Genomic DNA, 21,013 nt, shown 5'->3' with positions numbered 1-21,013 from the left:
GAGAAGAGGGTGCCCTGGTACACTGTTGGTGGGAATGTAAATTGGTGCAACCACCATGGAAAACAGTATGGACGTTTTCTCAAAACTTGGAACTACCATGTGACTCAGCAATTTCATTCCTGGGTATATATCCAGAAAAAGACAAAAACGCTAATTCAAAAAGATACATGCACTCCAATGTAGTAGCAGCACTACTTATAATAGCCAAGACGGGGAAGCAATTCAAGTGCCCACAGCAGATGAATAAATAAAGATGTCACACACACACACAATGGAATATTATTCAGCCATTAAAAGAATGAAATCCCGCCATTTGCAGCAAGCAATGTGGATGGACTTAGAGAATATCATGCTTAGTGAAGTAAGTCAGATAAAGAAAGACAAATGCTGTATATCGCATGTATATGAAATCTATAAAATAATACAAACGAATGCATGTGCAAAACCGAAACAGAATCACAAATATAGAAAATAAACTAGTGGTTACCAAAGGAAAGAGGGAAGCAGAGGAGGGACAAGTTAGGGGTATGGAATTAACAGACACAAATTACTATATATAAAATAGATAAGCAACAAGGATATATGGTATACTACAGGGAATTATAGTCATTATCCTGTAACAGCTTTTAATAGACTATAATCTACAAAAATACCAAATCACTATGTGGTAAACCTAAAACTAGTATAATGTTGTAAATCAACTATACTTCAATTTTTAAAAAGTAATTGATAATACTCTGCAGAAGGTAAATACAGTTAAGGTGATAGACATGAAAGGGAGTATAGTTTGCAGACTTCTCTGAGGAGGTATCTGAACTGAGATCTAAAACGTATGAACGAGCAAGCCACGCAGAAGCAAAGCACCACACACAGCAAACAGAGCATCGTTTCAGGAACAGAAATGAGCTCGGTGTGTTCCAGACTCTGCGAGGCAGCACGGCGGGTGGAGCAGAGTGAGCGATGGAGAGGGGAGACTGAAAGCAAAGTAGATGCCAGGTCATGAAGGGTCTCGAAGACCATGGGGAAGGAGTCTGGATTTTCTTTCTTTTTTTTTTTAATTTACTTGACTGCAATGGGTCTTAGTTGCAGCATGCAGGGTCTTTCATTGAGGCATATGCACTCTAGCTGTGGTGAGTGGTCTCCAAAGCATGTGGGCTTAATTGCTCCATGGCATGTGGAATCTTAGTTCCCCGAAAGTGAAAGTCGCTCAGTCATGTCCAACTCTTTGTGACCCCATGGACTATACAGACCATGGAATTCTCCAGGCCAGAATACTGGAGTGGGTAGCCTTTCCCTTCTCCAGGGGATCTTCCCAACCCAGGGATCAAAGCCAGGTCTCCCAAATTGCAGACAGATTCTTTACCAGCTGAGGCACAAGAGAAGCCCAAGAATACTGGAGTAGGTAGCCTATCCCTTCTCCAGTGGATCTTCCCGACTCAGGAATTGAACTGGGGTTTCCTGCATTGCATGTGGATTCTTTACCAACTGAGCTTCCCTGACCAAGGATCAAACCCATTTTCCCTGCATTGGGAGGAGGATTCTTAACCACTGGACCACCAGTGAAGTCCTTGGGTTTTATTTTTAACGTGAAGGGAATTTGGGGTGAGGGTTTGAACAAGGAAATCATGTGGTCTGGTGCATGATCTTTAAAAGCCCATTGGGGCTACTGTAAGAATGCATAGTCTGTCAGGAATTCCCTGGTGGCCCAGTGGTTAGGACTCAGCGCTTTCACTGCCAGGGGTCCAAGTTCAACTGGTCAGGAAACTAAGATCCCACAAGCCCATGAGGTTTGGCCAACAGCAAACAAACAAACAAAATGAAAAGAATTCATAGTCTGTAATGAGGAGGGGTACACTTGGGGGCAGGCCAGCCAGTTGAGAGGCCCCTTAAAGGTGAAAGATGATACTGTCTTGGAAAAGGATGGTAGCAGTGTAATTGAAGAGAAGTGAATAGTTTGAAGATAGGTTACAACGATAGAGCCAACTATCTTCCATATGGGTTGATTGGGTGTGGGATGTCAGGTAATGAGAAATTAGGAAAAACATCTAGCACTTTGGATTAAATATCTAGGTGGATGATGGAAAGATATCGGAGGGATTGGGGTAAGGGGGGACAGGTTTGGTAAGGGAAATCAAGAATTCTAATTTGGATATGTAAACTGTGGAGTCCCTCTTAGATACCCAAGTGGAGGTGATCAGCAGGGAGACGAGGAGTGCATTCTAAGGCCATAGCTGGTACTTAACGGAGAGGGAAATGGCAACCCGCTCCAGTATTCCTGCCTGGAGAATTCCGTGGACAGAGGAGCCTGGCGGGCTGCTGTCCCTGGGGTCGCACAGAGTCAGACACGACTAAAGTGATTTAGCATGCATGCATGCATTGGAGAGGGAAATGGCAACCCACTCCAGTGTTCTTGCCCGGAGAATCCCAGGGATGGCGGAGCCTGGTAGGCTGCCGACTATGGGGTCGCACAGAGTCAGACACGACTGAAGTGACTTAGCAGCAGCAGCTGGTATTTACAGACATGAGACCTCAGGTAACAAAGGAAAGGATTTAAGTGGAGTGATGTTGAACTCTGGGGCATATTTAGGGTAAGTGGGAAGAGGAGGAGGAACAGATGAACGGATGGAGAGGGAACAGGAGGCAGACCAAGGAGAAAGTGAATCATTGTGTCAGAAGCTGCAGCAAGGTTGAGGAAGACGCGGCCACTGGGCTGGCAAACTGCAGGTCATCAGTGACCTTCACTAGAGAGCTTCCATGAGGCTGACCGGAGCGGGCATTCATGGGGCCAAAGGCACATGTGGAGGCCTACACATCACAGATCTAAATATTTAAATAATATCAATGGAACAAACTGCTAAATAAAATATTATTATATTCATTATATATTGGCAGGCAAGGTTCAGACTTAGAATTCTCCACCTCCTTGAGTTCCTTATCAGAATGAACTGGCACAAAGAGAACTTGGCCCCTGACCTGCTCCCCTTCCCCTTTTCCTCCCCTCCCTTCAGAATGAATGTCCAGTTTTACCTACACTTGCTTCCCCAGCCCTCCTCTCCTGCCAGTAGCCACCTCTGAGGCACAGAAAAGCACACACTGCATCCCTTGGATTTGGGGAACAGCCCCTCACAGGCCCTGGGAACTGGTGTGGGACCATTGAGACAGGGTCGTAGGCATCCTGAGTGAGGTCTAGGAAGGGGGCAAATCCAGGGGTTTGTGTTTCCCTTGTGGGGAGGGGCAAAGCCAGAGGGGGGTCTGAGCAGGGTCCTCTAAAGTAGGGGTCCCCAACAGGTACCAGTCCGTGGCCTTTTAGGAGCCAGGCCGCACAGGTGAGTGGCGGGCAAGAGAGCCAGGTTTCATCTGTATTTACAGCTGCTCCCCATTGCTTGTATCACTGCCTGAGCTCACCTCCTGTCGGATCACCTATCTCATTTTTCAAAAGAGTTTGCGCATGACTTCAGAACCGCATAAAATCCCTGCAGTGAGAAGGAATGGATCTGAGACCCATTTGTGAATAAGCCAGGTGAATCAACTTTGTCTGTGCTAGAAGAGGATCAACTGCTTGAGATGGCAAATGATGGTGGCCTGAAAAGCGTGTCTGAGACAACTTCAAATCTCCACACATTCTAGATTAAAGTCAAGGCAGAATATCCTGAGATGCCATAAAAGCACTGAAAAACCCACTTCTGTGTTCAACATCCTATCTTTGTGAAGCAGGGTGTTCCGCAGTGACAAAAACCAAAACAAAATTATAGAGCAGACTGGACATAAGCAACACACTTTGGGTGTCGCTGTCTCTCATCTCCCCCAGAAGGGAGCGTCTAGTTGCAGGAAAACAAGCCCAGGGGTCCCATGGATTCTGCATTATGATGCGGTGTATAATTATCTCATTACATATCGCAATGTAATAATAATAGAAATAAAGTACACAATAAATGTGATGCACTTGAATCATCCTGAAACCATCCCCCACCCCCATCTGTGAAAAAACTGTCTTCCACAAAACCAGTCTCTGGTGCCAAAAGAGTTGGGGACCACTGCTATAAAGCATGGGGCTTGGGGCCAGTATTGGAGTAGGTTAAAAAGAGAATGGGGGCTTCCCAGGTGGCGTCAGTGGTAAAGAACCCTGCCTGTCAATACAAGAGATGCAAGAGATGAGAATTCAATTCCGGGGTCAGGCAGATCCCCTGGAGAAGGGAATGGCACCCCACTCCAGTGTTCTTGCCTGGAGAATCCCATGGACAGAGGAGCCTGGCGGGCTACAGTCCATGGGGTTGCAAAGAACCAGGCGTGACTGAGCACACACAAATAGAATGGAGAATATGGAGTAAAGTGGTGAGAAAACAGTGTGGACAGGCCTTTGAAGGAACTTTTCCCATAATGGGGTAGCAGCTGGAAGGAAAGGAAAAGCCAAAGAAAACTCAGTCTTTGTGTTTTTAAAGACAGCACTCTGGCTTGCTGATGGAAAGGATGAGTAGAAGGAAAAGCTGACGAAGAGGACAGGATGGGGATAATGTTGGGTGCGGAGTCCTTGAGCAGGTGAGGGGGACGGGATCCAAGGCTTGGTGGAGAGGTTGGCACAAACAGTTCTTCCACTATTAGACGAGGGAGAGCAGCTTAAAAGGGCACAGATGTAGGCAAGCTGGCAAATCTGGCAGTGGGAAGAAAACAAAATCATTCTTTTCTAATTGCTCCCAATATTTACAATTACAGAGTGAATGAGATCATCCACTGAGAGTAGTGAGAGACAAATTGTGAAAAGTTATCTGAGACACTTGAAAAGGTGGTTAAGATGGTCAATTTTATGTTATATGTATTTTGCCATAATTAAAAATAATATTAGTTTCAGGGAATTCCCTAGTAGCCTAGCGGTTAGGATTCTAGGCTTTCACTGCTGGGGTTCAGACCTTGGTTGGAGAACTGAGCTCCCACAAGCCACACGGTGCAGCTGAAAAAATAAATAATAAAGAAATAATTTTTAAAAGGTGAAAAAGGCTAATAAATAACCATCCTGCCCTTTTTTTTAAAAAAAAAAAAGCTACTTGGGAATACAGGAAAGTAAATATATTGGGGAAACTTAATATTAGAAGCAGTACCAGGGACTTACTGGAGATTTGTGGACATAAATTTAAAGCAAAACCAATAAGCTTAATCGTGCATGTTTTTCCTCTGCTGCCTTCAGTTGCCAGGCTACAAACAGGTGAAGCAGGCAGAATGTTGGGTTAAGAGAATTTGAGTGATTTAAGAAGATTTGTGACTTTAATTAAAAATATTTAAGAGAATTTGATTGACTCAGACTAAAACTGAATGTTAAAAAACTTCTGGATTAGTAAATAACTTCAGATTTATTAGGTCTGTAAACAATGTTTCCAGTGCTTAGCAATCTTATTTATTCCATTTATAAGTCTGCCTTGTCAGACGTTTGAAGCACTGAAGAGAATCAAATCTGTAATTGTGGTTAAAATGCCAAAGCTACGGAAATGTTATTAATCATGTTTGTAAATGATGTTAAATATTTAGGAAAATTTACTATGTCAAATTTACATGCTAATTTAGCATTGATATAAGAACAAATGAAAATTAGTCATTAACTTTAGATAAGATACAGCTAGACTTATAAATACAACAATATTATCTGTGAGTCATAGGTTAAAGGCTTAGGGAAAATTCGGTTTTTGGATTTACAAATTTAGCAAGTTGTGAAAGTGAAAGTCACTTAGTCAGGTCCACCTCTTTGCAACCCCATGTACTATACAGTCCACGGACTTCTCCAGGTCAGAATACTGGAGTAGGTAGCCATTCTTCTCTCCAGGGGATCGTCCCAACCCATGGATGGAACTCAGGTCTCCCACATTGCAGGCGGATTCTTCACCAAACTGAGCCACAAGGGAAGCCCTTAGCAAGCTGAGCATTAGTTAAAATAGAAGTAACTGGACTTCCCTGGCGGTGCAGTGGTTAAGAATCCATCTGCCACTACAGTGGACATGGGTTTCATCTCTGCTCCAGGAAGAATCCACATGCCATAGAGCAACTAAGCTTGATGCCACAATACCGAGCCTGTGCTCTGCAACAAGAGAAGTCACTGCAAAGAGAAGCCCGAACACCCCGACAAAGAGTAGCCCCTACTTGCTACAACTAGAGAAAGCCTGCATGTAGCAAGGAAGATCTAGCACAGCCCCCCCCCAAAAAAACATAAGTAACTGTAGTATACTCCTGTATGCATTAAGGCCCAAATGTAGATGCTAAATATGTAGCTACTCCCTATAAGATGCCATCTTATGCCTGTCTCACTATTTTATTTTCTCAGCACAGATATCTACTTCCTGTGCTCCCAAATTCCACTAAAATGACAGAAAAAATATTATTGATATATACAAAATTATTCACATATATTCAAAATTATGTATACTTAATATGTATTATTTATGTATAAAATATTTATATAGTCTGGCAAATTTTTTGCATATATAATTGCCAAAAAACAAGAAAGAGTCCTATTATTAAATCAGAAATGATGAAGAAGGGACTTCCCTGGTGGTCCAGTGGCTAAGACTCCACATTCCCAATGCAGGAGCCTGGGTTTGATCCTTGGTCGGGGAACTAGATCCCACATGCTGTAATTAAGAGTTTGCATGCCACAACTAAAGATCCCCTGTGCTGCAAATAAGACCTGGAGCAGTCAAATAAATATTTTTTAAAAAGAAAGAAAGAAATGATAAAGAATTCCTGTAAGATAGACTCTATAAAGTTTCCAATCAAGGGCAAGACTAGGGTAGAGAAAACTTGACACTAAACTCTGCTGAGGAAAAGCAGCTCTTTCCAAGGAAGCCAGGGGGAAATCCAAGATTAGAATAAACAAATATGAAGAGAGAGAGAGGTTCCCCTGGACGGTTGTTAAGGTAATTAAGTACCAGGCTGCGTTTGGCCTGGCTGGGTCAGACACTGCCCTCTAGTCGACAGCTCCAGGCAGAGAAAGTTCCCAGGATAAAGACCCCAGGACCACTTTCTGAACAAAGGCATGAATAACTTTTCTAGAGAAGGCTCTGAACTTGAGGGCTGGCCTGGATGGGGAAGCAGAGCCCTTCTTAAAGGGCTTCTAAAACGATAGGGACCGAGGTCAGAGAGGAAGAGGAAAGGTTGTCTCTGGGGCCCGGCCCTGTCACAGCTATCTAGCCAGCTCTCCAAGATAAACACTTCTGAATAATTCCAGGAGCCGCAGAAGAAGGCAGGGAGTGCCCCCAAGAATACACGGTACCTACCAAGAAGGAGAGAATATCTGTCTTCTTAGAATATAAATGTACCACCTGATCAGGCAGTACAGTTACCCCATCCCTTAAAAATCTCAGAAACCGGCTCCTGGAATAAGGACAGAGGTTCTCATTCGGACTAACAATGCTCCAGCTTCCAACACTGCAAATTCTAGGGAAAGGAGTGGTGGATACAAGAAACATGGTGTCTAAATACACTGAGGACTTCCCTGGCAGTTCAATGGTTAAGACTTCACCTTCTAATGCAGGGGGCATGGGTTCAATCCCAAGGAACTAGATTCCACATGCCATGTAGCACAGCCAAATTAAAAAAAAAACACTAGGAAAACTTATGACTATATCTAAATAAATGTAGACATGTATACTGTGAGAAAAATTAAGACCTAGAACTAGAATTTCATAAGACTTCATTCAACATTGGAGTGAGGGCAGGAAGGGGTTTGAAAGCAGGTTATGGCTTGAATTGCTCCAAGGATGCTGAAGACATAGAGTAAGCCTAGGTATTGATAGAAGATATCTGGCAGGAGATTTAAGATGAACTGAAATGGAGCATGCAGGAGGCTCTGGGGTACCAGTAATATTTCATTTCTCAAGGTAAAGTTGAGTTTTGTTTGCTTTATGTTTTTTTCCTGAGTGTCTTATATTTCTGTACATGTGGTATTTTACAATAAACATTTTAAAAAAATCAAGAGTGACTGCTAGGTGTGGAATTCTCAAAACTGGCTGCATATACAACGTGGGGAAGTTTTTAAAATACCAAAGGCCACTAAATGGCCATCAACAGAGGAATGGACAAAGAAGATGTGGGCCATGTGTACAATAGAATATTCCTCAGCCATAAAAAGGAATGAAATTGGGTCATTTGTAGAGATGTGGATGGACCTAGAGACTGCCATACAGAATGAAATAAGTCAGAGAAAAACATATCGCATATTAATACATACATGTGGAATCTAGAAAAATGGTACAGATGGTCCTATTTGCAAAGTAGAAATAGAGACACAGACATAGAGAACAAACATGTGGATACCAAGGGGGAAGGGGCCGTGAGATGAACTGGGAGACTGGGATTGCTGTATATACACTACTGATATTATGTATAAAAGAGATAACCAGTGAGAACCTATTATATAGCACAGGGAACTCTACTCAAAGCTCTCTAGTGATCTAAATGGGAAAGAAAGAAAAAAAGAGAGAGATAGGTACATGTACGGCTGATACACTTTGCTGGACAGTATAAACTAACTCAACATTGTAACGCAACTATAGGCCAATACAAATTAATTAAAAAAATACTAACAGCCAGAGCACACCCCAGACCAAATGAATTAGCATCTGTGGGATGGGGTCAGACTTATGTATCTGAGAACCACTGTATTAAATGAATAAAAATAAAGAAATTCAACAGGAGGAAACAGTAATCACAATCAATGTCAATGGGTTAAATTCCCTAAGTAAAAGACAGAATTCAACAAGATCACCAAGATCCATTTTCTTCATTCTCAGGCTTCTCTCACAGTATTCGCTCTGTTCTCAAAAGCCTTATGGCTACAAGACTATTGTAGAAATGTTACCGTTATGTTCTTTTTGGTTTACATTAAGAGGGAAAGAACCCCTGACTTTATGCCAGAAGTCTCAGCAAAGCTTTCATGGCATCTCTTTTTTATTTTCCTACTCTGATCATGCGATCAACCCTGAGGTAATCACTATCACCAGGAGACTTTGGTTAGCCAGGCCTCTATCACAGGCATAGATTCTCCTGCCCCAAATTCAGGGTGGAATCAGTATTACCAGAACTACATAGGATTAGAGTGGTGGGGGAAGGTGAAGCCTCAAGCAAAGCCCAGAAGCCTTTAGCAGAAGTAGAGTGAATGGAAGTTGAGCAACCAAAAAGAAAAAAAAAATTCATAATGGAAATATATAGATTCAAGGCAGGAGAAAACTATAAAGGCTAAACCAAAGTAGGGAGGTTCAAAGTGGAAGTTAAGAGATGGAAGCTGGTTGAAAAAAAATACCTTGCCCTGCAGAAACAGTTGTCTATAGCCTTGACTGAGGCCAGAGGAGAAGCTATTAAGGATAGTGGATAAGCTGAGTCAGTCTCCATAGCTACCAGTCCATCCCCAAATATGTACCTGCAGCTCAGATTTCTCTCTCCACATTTAAATACACACCTGCCTTCTAGACAACTATCCTGCATATCTCACAGGCAGTTCAAATTCATCATGTCTATCACTTAGTGGCACAGATGGTGAAGAATTCTCCTGCCATGTGGGAGACCTGAGCTTGATCCCTGGGTTGGGAAGATCCCCTGGAGGAGGGCATGACAACCCACTCCAGTATTCTTGCCTGGAAAATCCCCAAGGACAGAGGAGCCTGGTGGGCTATAGGTCAAGAAGAGAAGGACACAACTGAGTGACTCAGCACAGCACATCACTTAATTATCAAAAGAGGGCAAATCACTTCCTCTTAAATCCATCCTCCTTTTTCTGTCAATAACCTCAGGCTCTAAACCAGAAAACTGGAATCATCTTTCATCTCCTTCCTCTCTCACCTTCAGGTCTCATCTTTCTCTAAGAACGGTTTCCATCTCCACGCCACCTCTCTGAGCCACTCCTGATTCGTCATCAGGACTTAACACAATTGTGCCTTAATTGTTGGGTAATTTGTGTGAATAGTGGTCACTTCCACTATAGACCCCTATTGCAATCTTCCCATTCCTGTATCCTCCAATACAAGCTCTGTTCAGTAGGTACCTAAGTATTTGTAGAAAGAATAAAGTCTGCCAGTATCAAGTTTTTTTTTTTTTTCAGTAGTTTTTTGGGAACACAGGTACCTCCATTTGTTTACTTATTTTGATTAATGAATTTATGGCCGGTCTTTGTTCCTGCGTGTGGCACTTTCTCTAGTTGTAGTGAGCAGGGGTACTCTCTAGGTGCAGTGCACAGACTTCTCATTGCTTCTCTTGTTGAGGAGTTCAGGCTCTACGCATACACACTAAAGCTTAGGCTTTAGTAGTTGTGGCATGCAAGCTTAGGAACTGTGGTGCCCAAGCTTAGGTGCTCCATAGCATGTTGGATCTTCCTGGACCAGGGATCAAACCCGTGTCCTCTGCATTGGCAGGTGGATTCCTAACCACTGGGCCATCAGGGAAGTCCCCAGTATGGAATTTTATGTGCCATCTTCCAAACTCAACACTATCTTACTGAATAATCTGAAAATGCAGATCTGATTATATTTTCCCGTTTATTTAAAATTTCTTTCAATGATCTCCACCCCTTCCCATTCCCTAAAGGAAAGGAGTGTTTCTTAAATTTTCAGTGTTTAATAACCACTTATTAGCTGCCTGGAGCATATGAAAACCTCCAATTTTAGGTAAACAGTCACAAAAATTTTAAATAATAAAATTAATATATAACTTAAGATTCATAGTATTCAAGTATCCCTTGTTATCAAACCTATTTATCTTCTGACCTTGGGTTTGGAAGTCAAGTTCATATAGCAAGGGATACATACACTTGGTACCTGAATTTTGGATAACAGGAAGCAAGAGTTTAGATAGTGCCGTATACCAGGCTTACTAAAAAGAAGTATTCAAATATACTCAGATCCAGAGTTTGGGTAGAAAGTTGAAATAGCAAAGGCAGAATGGTGAGGAATAACAAATCAGCAAAAAGGATACTATTATTTGCCATCAATCTTCAGAGTATATAATATACACATGTATAGGTATATCTGGATTAATGACAGATTCCATTTTTCTTGCTCTGCTAAATTAGAAAGCAAAATTACAAATGCATGCTTTCTCAGTCACTCAGTCATGTTCAAATCTTTGAGACCTGCCAGGCTCCTCTGGCCATGGGATTTCCCAGACAAGAATACTGGAGTGGATTGCCATTTCCTACTGCAGGGGATCTTCCCGACCCAGGGATGGAACCCGCATCTCCTGCATTGGCAGGCAGATTCTTTACCTAGTGCCACCTGGGAAGCCCATGACTAAGAATGATGGGCAGCAAATGCTCGGTGGCCCTACACACTGTGTTGTGTGTATTTCGGATGGGGATATTTACCTAGAAACAGCGGTGAAGTCTCTCACTGAAGGTCAATTTTACAAGCAGTTAAGTCAAAGGCTGTATGGTTGGATTCTTAAAAATATTTATTATTTATGCTGTGCTGGTTCTTCTTTGCTGCACATGGGTTTTCTCTCGTTGTGGGGAGGAGGGGACTCTCTAGTTGCCGTGCACGGCCTTCCCATCACCATGGCTTTTCTTGTTAGGGAGCATGGACTCTAGGTGTGCAGGTTTTAGTAGTTGTAACATGTGAGCTCTAGAACTCGAGCTCATTAGTTATGGGGCACCAGCCTAGTTGCCCCGTGGCATGTGGGATCTTCTCTGACCAGGGATCGAACCCATGTCCCCTGCGTTGGCAGGCAGATTCTCAACCACTGGACCACCAGGGAAGTCCTTGGATGTTTTAACTTGGATGATAGTTGCAAACGAATTTCTAAAGTTTTCTGTTTTCGTTCAGCTCAGGAAAGAATTTCTCCATGTTTTCTGGCACATTGAATGGTTTTTAAATATGCCCAATGTCACTGATGTCTTTCTCCAGAAAATGGACAAAAATCAAGTGTTAGGGAAGACTCGGTGCTGGCTGACAAAGCCTCTTGCATCACAGTTCAATTTCCTGATGTGTTATCTTCTGCACTGAATATCTGATGAAGTTGAAATGAGAGGTTTGAGATTTTCAACCTGCTGCCCATGGCACGTTGACACCCATTGGAAACCTTTGAGATAACATTTCCTCACAACCCTGGTAAGGACAACAAGGATGATTTCTGGTCTCTGGTTTTTCCTGGCATTATTAGTGTTATAAAGAAATTTTCTCTCCTCCCTTGTTTTAGTTTTTCACATGAGTACATTCCCCCTGGATAGCCAGCACACTTTAGGGTAGAAACACAGTTTTAGTCCATGCCACCCATTTCTTCACAAGACACATGGGAAAGACATATGCTCCATCATAGAGATTTGATGATGCTAACAATTTTCGTTCCTTTTTCTTCACTTTGTGAAGATCACCATTCTTAACTGTACTTAGTAAATAAAACAGTGTGCAATTTTAGCACCAGGGTAGAGCTAGTTTTGAGTAGTTGAGGGAGGTACAAGGCAAAAGTGGCCCTAATTCTTCACCCCTTTGTCATAGGGTGGTAGCATCCTTCCACTCTACTTCTGGGTTGGCCATAGGAGTTGCTGGGACCCAATGTGCATGCATGCGTGCATGCGTGTGTGCTTGCTAAGTTGTTCCAGTCATGTCGACTCTGTGCAGCCCCATGGACTGCAGCCTACCAGGCTTCTCCATCCATGGGATTCCCCAGACAAGAATACCTGAGTGGGTTACTGTGCCCTCCTCCAGGGGATCTTCCCGACCCAGGGATCGAAGCTGAATCTCTCATGGACAGGTGATTTCTTTACCACTAGTGCCCCCTGGGAAGCCCACCGGTGACCCAGTGGGATGGTAGCAAATGTGACAAAGCGGAGGCCTGAGAAGTGCCAGCGTGTTTGGGCTTGCTTGTCCTTCCCCCGTCCCTCTGCCACATGCACACGCTTGGGTCAGCCTGCTAAAGGATGAGATGGACAAAGGATAGCTACCCCCGCCGTCCACCCAAGGCTAACCCAGACTAGCCACACTGCTACTCAGACACAGGGAAGAACCCAGCTGAGGGCAGCAGAGCTGCCTCCACGATGACCCACAGCTAGGTCTGGCTTCACGGCTCTTGGCCTTTGCAGTCACACAGGGTCCGATGGTAAAGAAAGACCCCATGCTTGGTTTAATGTGCTGTTGGCATTACTTTAAAATTCTTCATAATGTCTAAATAAGGGGCCTGGCATTTTGCTCTGAGCTCCACAATATACACAGCTGGTCCTGCTCACATCTTGTCACTGACACCAGGGTAAGCCTAGCTGAGATGAGAAGAACCACTCCAATGGCTAACAGACTCATGAGATTAATAGATTCCTATTATTTAAGTGATGAGGTTTTGAAGTGGTTGTACATTTTTGTAACAATAGATACAGGAAGTTCCTTGGTGCTCCAGTGTTAAGAATCTGCCTTCCAATGCAGGGGGCGTGGGTCCCAATATGGTTGGTGAAGTAGGATCCAACATGCCCCATGGTCAATTAAACCTATAAGCCACAACTACTGAGCCTGCCTGACACAACTAAGACCCGTTTAGTTCAGTTCAGTTCAGTCACTCAGTCATGTCTGATGCCTTGCGACCGCATGGACTACAGCATGCCAGGCTTCCCTGTCCATCACCAACTCCTGGAGCTTGCTCAAACTCATGTCCGTCAAGTTGGTGATGCCATCCAACCATCTCATCCTCTGAGATGAGAGGCAGCCAAGGCCTGAGGCAGCCAAAACATAAACAAATAAATACTTTTTTAAAAAAGTAGATACCGACATGCCAAACCTTTCTTTGCTGGACACATGTCTGGTCCTCCATCAGCATGACCTCAAATACTCTTCTAATCTGCATCATATCTCACAAAAATATTAGATGAATTGATAATGAGAATTCAAAATTATAAGGTATGTCTTTCTCTTTCATATAGGTTCCAAAGAGATGCAAAGAGCTGGTTTATTCTGTTCCCATTAGTGGTTTTCTTGTTGTCGCTGTTCAGTCATTAAGTCATGTCCGACTCTTTCCAACCCCATGGACTGTAGCATGCTGGACTCCTCAGTCCTCCACTGTCTCCTGGAGTTTGCTCAAACTCATGTCCATTGAGTTGGTGATGCTACCTAACCGTCTCATCCTCATCCCTTTTCCTTTCACCTTCAGTTTTTCCCAGCATCAGGGTCTATTCCAATGAGTCAACTCTTCCCATCAGGTGACCAAAGTATTGGAGCTTCAACTTCAGCATCAGTCCTTCCAATGAATATCCAGGGTTGATTTCCTTTAGGATTGACCTGTTTGATCTCCTTGCAGTCTAGGGGGACTCTTAAGAGTCTCCAGCACCAAAATTCGAAAGCATCAATTTTTGGGTGCTCAGCCTTCTTTATGGCCCAACTCTCACAACCATACATGATTACTAGAATAATCATAGCTCTGATTATATGGCCCTTTGTAGGCAAAGTGATATCTCTGCTTTTTAAGACGTTGTCGAGGTTTGTCATAGTTTTCCTTCCAAGGAGCAAGCATCTTTTAATTTCGTGGCTGCAGTCACCATCCTCAGTGATTTTAGAGCCCAAGAAAAGAAAATCTGCCACTGTTTCCATTTTTTTTTCCTTCTATTTTCCATGAAGTGATAGGATTGAATGGCATGATCTTAATTTTTGTAATGCTGAGTTTTGAGCCACCTTTTTCACTCTTCTCTTTTGCCCTCAACAAGAGGCTCTTTAGTTTCTCTTCACTTTCTGCGATTAGATTGGTATCATCTGCATCATTTGAGACCTTGATATTTCTCCTGGCAATCTTGATTCCAGCTTGTGATTCATCCAACCCAGCATTTCTGCATGACTGAGTGACTAACACACACACACACACACACACTGCATATAAGTTAAATAAGCAGGGTGACAATATACAGCCATGTTGTACTCCTATCCCAATTTTGAACCAGTCAGTTGTTTCATGTCTGATTCTAACTGTTGCTTCTTGACCCACATATAGGTTTTACAGGAGACAAGTAAAGTAGTCTGATATTCCCATCTCCTTAAGAATTTTCCATAGTTCGCTGTGATCCACACAGCCTAAGCCTTTAGCATAGTCAATGAAGCAGAAGTAGATGTTTCTCTGGAATTCCCTTGCTTGTTCCATGATCCAACAAATGTTGGCAATTTGACCTCTGGTTCCTCTGCCTTTTCTAAACTCAGCTTATATAACTGGAAGTTCTTGATTCAAGTACTGCTGAAGCCTGGCTTGTAGGATTTTGAACATAACTTTGCTAGCATGTAAAATGAGCACAACTGTATGTTAGTTTGAACATTCTATGGCACTGCTCTTCTTTGGGATTGGAATGAAAACTGACCTTTTCCAGTCCTGTGGCCATTGCTGAGTTTTCAAGTTTGCTGACATATTGAGTGAAGCACTTTAACAGCATTATCTTTTAGTATTTAAAATAGCTCAGCTGGAATTCCATCACCTCCACTAGCTTTGTTCATAGTGATGCTTCCTAAGGCCCACATGACTTCACACTTCAGGATGTCTGGCTCTACGTAAGTGACCACATCATCGTGATTATTCAGGTCCTTAAGATCTTTCCTGTATAGTTCTTCTGTGTATTCTTGCCACCTCTTCTTAATCTCTTCTGCTTCTGTTAGGTCCTCATCATTTCTGTCCTTTACTGTGCTCATTCTTGCATGAAATGTTCCCTTGATATTTTCAGTTTTCTTGAAGAGATCTCTAGTCTTTCCCATTCTATTGCTTCCCTGTATATCTTTGAGTTGTTCATTTAAGAAGGCCTTCTTATCTCTCCTTGCTATTCTCTGGAACTCTGCATTCAGTTGAGTATATCTTTCCCTTTCTGTGGTTTTACTCAAATAAAAACAAAATATAGTTTTGCTTTATAGTTTTACTTAACTGTAAAACAAAATAAATTACTCAACTATTTAAAAAAATTTTAAAAAGACCCTGATGCTGGGAAAGATTGAAGGCAGGAGGAGAAGGGGACGACAGAGGATGAGACGGTTGGACGGCATCACCGAGTTAATGGACATGAGTGTAAGTGGGCTCCGGGAGTTGGTGATGGACAGGGAAGCCTGGCGTGCTGCAGTCCATGGGGTCGCAAGGAGTTGGACACGACTGAGGGACTGAACTGAACTGAAAACAAAATCTGGCTGTCGTCGTTACAATAAGAAGAGTCCCGCGTCTCTGCGTGTCATTTGTACCATGCAGCATCTGGTCCTGATGTTAGGTTTGCCCATGACTGCTCTGGCTTCCTCTCCCAGCATTTTATTTGTCCTGAGTTTGAGGCCAGTTTTATAAACATGTTGGCCCTAGCATGGCTTGCATCTGTGGATGCTACTGTTTTGGCCTCTTCGCATTTAGAAATAAAATAAATCAATTTCATACCAGAAAATACTATTTTGTGCCTGGTTCAGGAAAAACTACTGGTTGACCCATACGCAAGCATGCTCAGTTGTGTCCGACTCTTTGTGACCCCACGGACTGTAGCCCTGCCAGGCTCCTCTGTCCATGGAATCTTCCAAGCAAGAATAGTGGAGTGGGGTGCCATTTCCTTCTCCAGGTTGACCTATAAGGTTATTCTATTTTGTTTTTTCATTTGCTTATTTTTTGGTTGTGCTGCATAGCATATGCGATCTTAGTTCCCTGACCTGGGATCAAACCCGTGCTCCCTGCTTTAAAAAAAAGGAATCTTAACCACTGGGCCACCAGGGAAGTCTCCAGGTTATTCTGTTTCAGAAGTGATGTGAAACCTCTGAGAGCATCACAAAGCATTCTGACAGAGTTTTCTAATACAGAGTGTACCCTGGAGACAGGAGGGGAATAAACCCCTGGTTCAATAAAGTCCTGTTTTTAGATATCCATAGCCACCCTTCCCATTCACACTTTCCCTTTCAGCTGCTTGAGGGAATTTATCATGCTCACAGATGCTCTTGTTCCAACAGATCCTGAAATCCTGTTCACTAATTACGATTCTGAATTGTAGTTTTTGTACTATTTTTATCATTGCTTTTACACTTCAATGAATCACTTTTTCAGTCATTAATCTATTTTTGTTAATCAGAGTCATAACACAACACAATAGTAACAAGAAAAAAATGCAAACCTTACACACATAAACAATAATATTCCAATGATATAACTGAAATAAACTATAGCCTAATAATTTTAGCTATACCTTAAGGGTCTGTCCAATTTGAGCCATCTCTATGTGTGAACCCTTTTTAAGAGCATAATGGTATTTGATAATTTTTCTTCCATCTCAAATTCATAAAATTTTTGAACAGGTATCTTTTTGTTGCTTTTGCCACAGAAGCTGCTTGAGGACTGTTAATTTTATAGATTAATTGACCACATTTTAGAAACATTGACCTAAAAGAAAAAGCCTGTACTCTTGAACATGGTCTCTAAACCATTTCATAATCTAGTCCCTTGGTTCCCATAAAAGAACTATTGTTATTAGTGTGTATGCCCACACACACATTGTTACTAGTATGACAGGAACAATAGCAACCACACACTTCTATTGACTGAGCCCTTAAATGACACTCACGATCAAGTGTCATTTTAAGCATTTTAAATGGACTCTCTTATTTCCAGCTAACAGTAAGTAACCCTAGGAGGTAGGTACTGGTTTGTTCTTATGAATTTACAGATAGGGAATTATGAATATTACAGAGGTACTTGCTCAAGGTTGCAGAGCTAACTAGAGGCCAAGCAGGAGTTTGGTCCCAGGCTTGTCTAACTCTTAAGGACACCATGTTACCCGGCCCCCACCATGCCCCTTCAATCTGCCTTCCTGAACTCCTTCTCACAAATGCACGCAGCCTCTCTATTCCCATTGAAGATGTTTTCTATCTGTGATCTGTGTCCATCTTGTTCCTTCTGTCTAGAATGCCCTTTCTCCCTGTGTCACCTTCGTGAACTTTGATTCACCCTGCAGCACCCAATTTTAGAGTCTTCTAGAAGCCTTTCCTTTAGAAGCTTTAGAAGGAAGCTTTTAGAAGGCTTCTTTAGAAGCCTTTTCTTCCCCCGACACTCCAGATTTTTACCTTGTCTGGAATAGCAGCCTAAATTTTATTTCTCTCCATTCTCCAGACAAAGACACAAAAAAGTCTAGAATGACAGCTGAATTATTAAGAATTATAAGATGACAGAACATAATTTACCCACTGTGCCTGACTGTTCCCTGGTTTATCAAGAGTCAACTCCAGTTATTGAGTCGTGCTCAATGAATAGGCAATTCCTTACCTGGACAGAGGCGCCTGGTGGGCTACAGTCCATGGGTTCCAGAAAGAGTTGGACACGACTAACACTTACCTTAAAATATTTTTCTCAGGAGGTCAGAAAACAGGATTAATTCTTATTGTACCTATAATAGCAACTAGTTAAGTTCATGAAACACAGGAAATACACTATCTATTTTGTTGTTGTTGTAATTGTTTAGTCGCTAAGTTGTGTTGGAGTCTTTTGTGATCCCATGAACTGCACGTAGCCCGCCAGGCTCCTCTGTCCATGGGAGTCTCCAGGCAAGAATATTGGAGGGGGTAGCCATTCCCTTTTCCAGGGGATCTTCCCAACCCAGAGATCGAACCTAGGTCTCTCACATTGCAGGCAGATTCTTCACCATCTGAACCATGAGGGAAGCCCGAAAGCAATAAATACCTTTATAATAAAAAAAAGAAAATGAGGTCTCTAGAGCAAATGAACCCAGCCAGGGCCTCTTGCAATGGAGATGGTCACTTCTTGAGAGTTTCCAACTCTGGAAAAATGAATTTCCTCAAGAGACTCCAGAATCAGGACTTCCCTGAGGGTCCAGTGGTTAAGAATCCATCTTCCAACACAGGGGGTACAGGTTCAATCTCTGGTCGGGAACTAAGATCCCACATGTGGTGGGGCAACTACGGCCAGATGCCAGAACTACAGAGCTCACATGTGGCAGTTGCTGAGCCCAGGCATTTTGGAGTCCACTCCCCCACACCTGGAGAGAGGCCCACATCCCACAAGGAAGAGCCCTCACACTAAACGAAAAATGCCATGTGCCACAACAAAGGTCCTGCATGCCAAAAATAAATAAAATCAATTAATTACAAAAGAGAGAGACGCCAGAATCCATCAATAGCATCTAGCCTTCCTTTATAAAGTTTCTGGCTGCTATGACCTGATTCTCACAAGCTCCAGTTTGGTTGTACTTCCTGCAGGTATACAAGCTGCCTCTTTCTGGGATACTAAAAAGCAAGGACTTGTGGGCATGTGGGATATCACCAATTTCATCAATATTCTGCAGTATTACTATAAATCAGCCTTGGTACAGAGCTATGAACTGGAAGAATACAAGACAGAAACTTGTAAGGAGGTGTAAATACAGGACTTCTTTAAACCACTTGTCTGCATTTCTCCTAATGCCAACTTGTTTGATGCTGTCTTTTCATTAATTCAAAACAAGATCCACAGGCTGCCAGTTATTGACCCAAAATCAAGCAATGTCTTGTACATCCTCACCCACAAGTGCATTCTCAAGTTTCTCAAAGTGTTTATCACTGAGTTCTTAAGCCAGAATTCATGTCTATGTCTAATAGAAGACTAGCTTCTATGCCAACATTGCTATGTTCTGCACTATGACCCCATCGACATGGCTCTGGGCATCTTTGTACACCATCTGCCAGTGAATGAGGAAGGTTGTGTGGTGAACATCTATTCCACGTTTGATATTATCCGTGCTAAGTCACTTCTGTCACGCCTGACTCTTTGGGATCCTCTGGACTGTAGCCATGGGATTTCTCTGTCCATGGGATTTCCCAGGCAAGAACACAAGAGTGGGTTACCATTTCCTTCTTCACTGATGCTATCCATCAGGCAGCATAAAAGACCCACCACAACCTAGATGGGTCTGTAGTCAAAGCCCTGAAAAATCGATCATATTACTTTAAATGTAGCTTTAAGTGCTACCTGCATGAGACTCTGGAGACCTTTCTCAACAGGTTAGTGGAAGCAGGGATTCACAGACTTGTGGTGGTGGATGAGAATGATGTGATCAAGGGAACTGTGTCACTATCTGTCATAGTGATACAGGCAGAGAGAAGCTGCCCTGAGCCGGGGGAAGCAGTCATGTGCCCGACTCACTGCCTGCCCAAAGCTCTGGGAATCATAGAAGAAACCTGGCGGCTATTCCTTGCTTAGGAGCCCCCTCCCCTCCGACCTGGGAGCTGAGAAGGCAAGGGGAAAGGAAGGACAATAAATTTTTAGGTGTCCTTATCCTCACAATACTCAGAAAAACTTTTAGCCTAGCTCATGCTAGCTCCTGTTCTCTTATTCATATCCCCCTTTCTGGGCAAACCATGAGCTCTGTGCCCCTCCTGAAAACTGTATACCTCAAGGAACTAGAAAGAGAAGAACAAACCAAGCGCCAAATTAGCAGAAAGAAAGAAATAAAAAAAAGATTGGAGCATAAAGAAATGAAATGAAGACTAAAAAGCACAATAAAAAGGATCAACATAATTAATAATTTTTTTAAAAGATAAAATTGACCAAGCTTTAGCTTGACTGAAAGTGAAAAGTGAAAGTGAAGTTGCTCAGTTGGGTCCAACTCTTAGTGACCCCATGAACTATAGCCTACCAGGCTCCTCCATGGGAAGAAAATCCATAAGGTTTTCCAGGCAAGAATACTGGAGTGGGTTGTCATTTCCTTCTCCAGGGGATCTTCCCGACCCAGGGATCAAACCTGGGTCTCCCACATTGTAGGCAGACGCTTTACCATCTGAGCCATCAGGGAAGTCAGGAAGCCATCAGGAATTAGCTTAACTGATTAAGAAAAAAAAAAATAGAACCCAAATAGCTGAAATAAGGAATGAAAGAAGAGACACTACAACAGTAATTCAAAGGATCATAAGAGACTGCTGTGAGCAATTATATGCCAACCAGTTGAATAATGTAAGAAAAAATGGATAAATTCCTAGAAACATTAAGAAATAGGAAATATGAACAGACCAATATCAAGTAAGGAAATACCTCAGTAACCAAAAACCTCTCAACACAGAAAACTCCAGGACCAGATGGTTTCCCTGATGAATTC

The 21,013-nt window shown here is 42.7% G+C and overlaps 1 pseudogene; it reads left to right on the top strand.

Annotated features, from left to right (window-relative positions):
* The first annotated feature begins 832 nt into the window (after window positions 1-832).
* Window positions 833-20,121, top strand: LOC133063929 (5'-AMP-activated protein kinase subunit gamma-1-like; annotated as a pseudogene).
* Window positions 20,122-21,013: the final 892 nt, after the last annotated feature.

Source organism: Dama dama, chromosome 10 (assembly GCF_033118175.1).
Source record: "Dama dama isolate Ldn47 chromosome 10, ASM3311817v1, whole genome shotgun sequence".
In the NCBI taxonomy this organism is placed as follows: Eukaryota; Metazoa; Chordata; class Mammalia; order Artiodactyla; family Cervidae; genus Dama; species Dama dama.
The sequence above is the reverse complement of the archived record's forward strand: the minus strand, read 5'-3'. Positions and strand labels throughout refer to the sequence as shown.